General features: G+C 38.8%; 1 long non-coding RNA gene across 1 annotated transcript; it reads left to right on the forward strand.

Moving 5' to 3' along the window:
* Positions 1-312: 312 nt before the first annotated feature.
* On the forward strand, positions 313-3,919 carry LOC118478939. Its single transcript, XR_004859372.1, has 2 exons — positions 313-3,379; positions 3,426-3,919. It is a non-coding gene; the product is annotated as an uncharacterized LOC118478939 (long non-coding RNA).
* Positions 3,920-6,671: the final 2,752 nt, after the last annotated feature.

Raw genomic sequence — 6,671 nt, forward strand, 5'->3', positions numbered from 1 at the left:
CAAAATAAAAATTACAAACGAAATACAAACCAACAGCAACAACAACAACAAAGACAACAACAATGGGGCTACTTTCGATTGGGGCCTCAGGTGGGAATGGTTTGTTTTCTCTATCTTGATCAGTCCTGCCTAAGACGGCCACCTGTCTTATACGGCCACTTTTCTCCTTGACAATGGGTGGCCGTCTTACACAGGTTTGACTGTATATATATATAGAGAGAGAGAGACAGAGAGACATAATATACATATATATATATATATAGAGAGAGAGAGAGAGAGAGACAGAGAGACATAATATACATATATGTATATATATATAGAGAGAGAGAGAGATACATATATATATATATATATAAATACAATAAGCAGCCACACTATAACCTGTAATATTTCTACGGTCCGGTAATGATGTATTCTCTGTGCCAAGGCTAGCGCTAGGGTGGACTGAGGTTCCTACAGTCATAGAGCTTGACTTTAGTTCTGTGGGGGTCTTTGTGACACTTTATTCTTTTGTCTGTCGTCTGTGGGGGTCTTTGTTCTTTTGTCTGTGGTCTGTGGGGGTCTTTGTTCTTTTGTCTGTCGTCTGTACAGCTCATGTGTTGATTGTTGTTCCTTGTGGTCATTGGCATGTTGGATGGTTGTTGTGGGTGGCTGGCGGGTGCTCTGGTGTGGTCTGCTCCTTCTGTCTCATCCAATATACCGGACCGGTATTGTCGTTATCTTTGACTCTCGTCCTTTTTTTTTTTTGTATGTCACAACTCTCTCTAGTTGGAAGAACACCCTTAATTCTTTGTATTTATATAATATTTGTATTGCAATTGCTGTAAAATTCTTACTTAAACTTGAAAAAAATAATTTTTGGAAAGAACTGAATTGTTGTTAGCTGAAACCTTTTCAATCTTTACCTGACTCGGCTCAAAAATGTTTCCTTTTTTTTTTTTTTCTGGCTTAATTTGGAAATTTGTCAGTACTTCAATAGGGAGCGCTGCGTGAGACTGGTGGGTCAAGAGTCAGTTGGAGTTTGGTTTCCGTCTGATTTGGGCCTTAATTGTAGCGCTCAGAATACGTTTTCTGTCGACGATGTCACTTTTCTTCGAGTCGGAGAAAGTTTTTTATCATGGGATTTGGATTTTTTTTCCTAACTATTGGAATTTTTTTCTATAACCTGAGGTGGAAAAATGGAGTCTTTGTCTTCTCTTTTCTTCTCTGGAAACAGATCGTTAGAATGCTCTTTTTGTCTGTACCACTGTGTGTTCCGCGCTGGAAACGTTCCGAACTTGAAGCTTTTCTCTTGCTGTGGTGGTCTGTGCCCTGGCCAGGTTTGCCTTGTAAAGAAGACATTCTCCTTCCTGTGTGGTTGAGTCAACATTCCACGAGTGGATTTCCTGACAAAGTTATTCTTTGAACTGAGGTGCCATAAATCTCATTTGTGTGAGATCATTTTTCTCTTTCCAACCTCCTGTCCTGTTTCCGTGGACACAAATCTGTGTCTTGACCAGTCTCCTGTTTTCACCATGTTGTCAACAATGCTGGATAAATCCTTGCCCTCATTCCGATCCACATACTGGTGTGTCAAAATGTGAAGAGTGCTGACAAAAGGAGTTACTTCTCGGATTCAAGTCTTAAAGAAATAGATACATCACGCTTATAGGTGAAGTTTTTACAATGTATAAGTATGAAATAATAAAAGGAATGTTATACGTAAAGAATATAGAGCATCAAAAGAAAACGTACAAATTGGACCCTTGTGTCGATCTTTGGTCGCTATCTCCATTTGTGGATTGTGAGAAGTGACTCATTTTGTCAGCATGCCTCACAATTATGTTGAAAATATGAAAATGAAATGTCAGAACAGTTGTAGAGTTTGATGGGGCACTTTGTTGGGGCCTAGTCCGCCACTCCCCTCTCAGAACAGTGACAGATCTAGATGAGCTTACGTTTTTGTATGGAGATTTTGTACTGCAGAAATAAAGCAGGGTTTTTTTGTTTTGTTTTTTTGTTTTTCTTTTGTTTCTCCTGCAAAATGTGTATTTTGGCATTCAACATTGAGGAGTCCCGGTGTTGAAACGTCCGCCCAGAATTGAGCCTTTAGTGACCCCCTCCTGAGTAGAAACTCACTCCACTGTTTGTCCGTTGTGTGTGGGCGTGGAAGGGGAAGTTTGTCCGTTTGTCCCACCAAAGTGTGTGGGCGTGGAAGGGGAAGTTTGTCCCACCAAAGTGTGTGGGCGTGGAAGGGGAAGTTTGTCCCACCAAAGTGTGTGGGCGTGGAAGGGGAAGTTTGTCCCACCAAAGTGTGTGGGCGTGGAAGGGGAAGTTTGTCCACCAAAGTCGGACATTTTTTAATTGTTCCTCACTGAGTTCTCCTTGGACAATTGCCTGTAAAGAAAAGTAGACTGTGGAAATTATTGTTGGTGAAGTGGAGAACATTGGATTTGTTTGCACTTTTTTCACCAAAGTTCAATTTCACACAAAAAAAGATGATTTTTGGTTGTTTTTTCTTATAAACTGTTCTTGAACATTCTACATCTAGATCCATGCCCCCAAAAATGCTTTTTTCCCAAATCTTTTTGTGAACACAGTTACGTGGTTTTAGGAGTCGGATCATTTCTGTTTGTTGAGGGGCTGTGGGGAAAAGTCCATGCCAGTAACAGGAAGACAGATAAACTACATGTGTACATGTCACACACTTGTCCTAGGTCACACAGATAAACTACAAGTGTACATGTCACACACTTGTCCTAGGTCACACAGATAACCTACGTGTGTACATGTCACACACTTGTCCTAGGTCACACAGATAACCTACGTATGTACATGTCACACACTTGTCCTAGGTCACACAGATAACCTACGTGTGTACATGCCACACACTTGTCCTAGGTCACACAGATAACCTACATGTCACACACTTGTCCTAGGTCACACAGATAGCCTACATGTGTACATGTCACACACTTGTCCTAGGTCACACACTTGTCCTAGGTCACACAGATAAACTACGTGTGTACATGTCACACACTTGTCCTAGGTCACACACTTGTCCTAGGTCACACAGATAACCTACATGTCACACACTTGTCCTAGGTCACACAGATAACCTACATGCCACACACTTGTCCTAGGTCACACAGATAACCTACATGTCACACACTTGTCCTAGGTCACACAGATAGCCTACATGTGTACATGTCACACACTTGTCCTAGGTCACACACTTGTCCTAGGTCACACAGATAAACTACGTGTGTACATGTCACACACTTGTCCTAGGTCACACACTTGTCCTAGGTCACACAGATAACTACGTGTGTACATGTCACACACTTGTCCTAGGTCACACAGATAACCTACGTATGTACATGTCACACACTTGTCCTAGGTCACACAGATAACCTACGTGTGTACATGTCACACACTTGTCCTAGGTCACACTGGGTCAAGCCTGTAACTGTAGCGACTTCTGTAGTCGAAATGAGAAATATCTGGAAACCGCTTCTCTGTTGTGTGAGGTGGTTTATGTTCTTTGATTGTTTATTCTTCATTTGTTGTTGTTGTTTTTACGTGTAACCAGTCACTTTTACGTAGAAGTGAGGAAATGTTGTGAGCAAACTCAAATCTTGTGAAATGTGATTTCTTACTGATGCTGAAGGCTAGTGAAGGGGTGTGTGTGTGTGTGTGTGTGAGTGAGTGAGTGAGTGTGTGTGTGTGTCTGTGTGTGTGTGTTGGTGAACCACTGGCAGATATGTTTGTGTGTGCGTGTGTGTTTGTGTGTGTGAGTGAGTGAGTGAGTGAGTGAACCAGTGACAGAAATGTTCTGCATGTTGAAACAGTTTCTTTGATGTGATTAGTTTCTGTGCGATGTCATTGACAAAAACTCCATGGATCTTGTGAATAAAGAAAAGTTTTGGAGGATATTGTCCCTTTTGGTCTTGTGTTGGTGATTTGGTGGGTGGTTGGAGGGTGACAGTTTGTTGTCCTACTTCTTCTTTTGTCAACTGCTCCGTTGTTCCCATCTGTTTGTCTTTTGTCAACTGCTTCGTTGTTCCCATCTGTTTGTCTTTTGTCAACTGCTCCGTTGTTCCCATCTGTTTGTCTTTCTTTTGTCAACTGCTCCGTTGTTCCCATCTGTTTGTCTTTTGTCAACTGCTTCGTTGTTCCCATCTGTTTGTCTTTTGTCAACTGCCCCGTTGTTCCCATCTGTTTGTCATTTGTCTCTGCACTAAACTTTTTCAAACTCTTGTCTTTGGCCATTTCCTGTGGGTGGTTGGTAGGTGCTCTGGTGTGGTTTGCTCCTTTTTGCCTAGAAAAGCTATCGTCCTTATCTCTCCTTCTTTTTTCTGTTTCATTGCTACTCTCTTGTAACACATAATCTATTAAAAAACTTTTATTAAAACTAAAAATCTATCTTTGTCATTTCTGCTTCTATTCTTTGTATGTTACTCTACATCCTCCCCACTATTTTCTAGCTCAACCACAATATTTTCTTAAACATTCCCACTATTTTCTAGCTCAACCACAATATTTTCAAAAACATTCCCACTATTTTCTAGCTCAACCACAATATTTTCAAAAACATTCCCACTATTTTCGAGCTCAACCACAATATTTTCCAAAACATTCCCACTATTTTCTAGCTCAACCACAATATTTTCCAAAACATTCCCACTATTTTCTAGCTCAACCACAATATTTTCCAAAACATTCCCACTATTTTCTAGCTCAACCACAATATTTTCTAAAACATTCCCACTATTTTCTAGCTCAACCACAATATTTTCTAAAACATTCCCACTATTTTCTAGCTCAACCACAATATTTTCTAAAACTTTCACACTATTTTCTACATCAATTCCGCTATTGTCTACTATACACCCTCAATTTTCTCAATCATTCTCACATTTTTCCACATCATCCCCACTATCTTTTAGCTCTTTCCAACTTCTTTCCACATCATCCCCACTATTTTCTAACTCAACCACAGTATTTTCTACATCATCCCCACTATTTTCTAACTCAATCACAGTATTTTCTACATCATCCCCACTATTTTCTAACTCAATCACAGTATTTTCTACATCATCCCCACTATTTTCTAACTCAACCACAGTATTTTCTACATCATCCCCACTATTTTCTAACTCAACCACAGTATTTTCTACATCATCCCCACTATTTTCTAACTCAATCACAGTATTTTCTACATCATCCCCACTATTTTCTAACTCAATCACAGTATTTTCTACATCATCCCCACTATTTTCTAACTCAACCACAGTATTTTCTACATTATCCAAACTATTTTGCATATCATTCCTACTATTTTCTACCTCATCCCCTCTATTTTTAGCTCATTCCTACTGTTTTCTACATTTCCCCCTCTATTTTTAGCTCATTCCTACTGTTTTCTACATTTTCCCCTCTATTTTTAGCTCATTCCTACTGTTTTCTACATTTTCCCCATTTCCTTCATTATCTCCATTGTTAGCTCAACTATTTTCTACATCATTCCAACTATTTTAAAAATCATCTATTTTCTAGCTGTGTATTGTCCCCTCTATTTTCTACATCATCCCTACAATTTTCTGGCTCAAGCACACTTTTTTCTACATCATCCCCACTATTTATTTTCTACATCATCCCCACTTTGTTCTAGCTCATCCCCATTATTTTTTAGCTCATTCCAAACATTTTTTTATATCTTCACCACTATTTTCTACTTCATCACCACTCTTTTCTATATCATCCACATTTTTTTCTAGCTCATCCCCACTATTTTTTACTTCATTCCAACTATTTTCTACATTATCAGTATGAGGATAAGCTGGATATGAACTAGATGTGGATGATATAGAAAATAGTGGGGATGATTTAGAAAATAGTGGGGATGATATAGAAACTAGTGGGGATGATTTAGAAAATAGCTTGGTTGAGCTAGAAAATAGTGGAGATGATGTTGGAAATAGTGAAGATGATGTAGAATTGAACTAGAAAATAGTGTGGTTCAGATATAAAATAATTGGGATAACGTGGAACATAGTTTTAGTGATGTAGAAAATAGTGTGGTTGAGCTAGAAATATTGTTGATAATTTAAAAAATAGTGTGTATTATTTAGAAAATGGAGGGAGTGATGTAGAAAATAGTTGGGATAATGTATAAAATGGTGAGGATGAGGTAGAAAATAGTAGTTTTTTCTTCTTTTTTTTAGTAGAGGGTTTTACGGCGCTCGCAACTGCATAAAGTCATAAGGGTGCCAAGGGGTGGGTAGTAGATAATGTAGAAAACAGTGGGGATGATGTAGAAAATAGTGGGGATGATGTAGAAAATAGTGAGGATGATGTGGAAAATAGTGGGGATGATGTAGAAAATGGTGTGGATGATGTAGAAAATAATGGGGATGATGTAGAAAATTGTGTGGTTCAGCTAAAAAATAGTGGGGATGATGTAGAAAATAGTAAGGATAATGTAGAAAATTGTGTGGATGATGTAGAAAATTGTGTGGATGATGTAGAAAATAGTGGGGATGATGTAGAAAATTGTGTGGATGATGTAGAAAATTGTGTGGATGATGTAGAATATAGTGGGGATGATGTAGAAAATTGTGTGGATGATGTAGAATATAGTGGGGATGATGTAGAAAATTGTGTGGATGATGTAGAATATAGTGGGGATG

Source organism: Aplysia californica, unplaced genomic scaffold, assembly GCF_000002075.1.
Source record: "Aplysia californica isolate F4 #8 unplaced genomic scaffold, AplCal3.0 scaffold01250, whole genome shotgun sequence".
In the NCBI taxonomy this organism is placed as follows: domain Eukaryota; kingdom Metazoa; phylum Mollusca; class Gastropoda; order Aplysiida; family Aplysiidae; genus Aplysia; species Aplysia californica.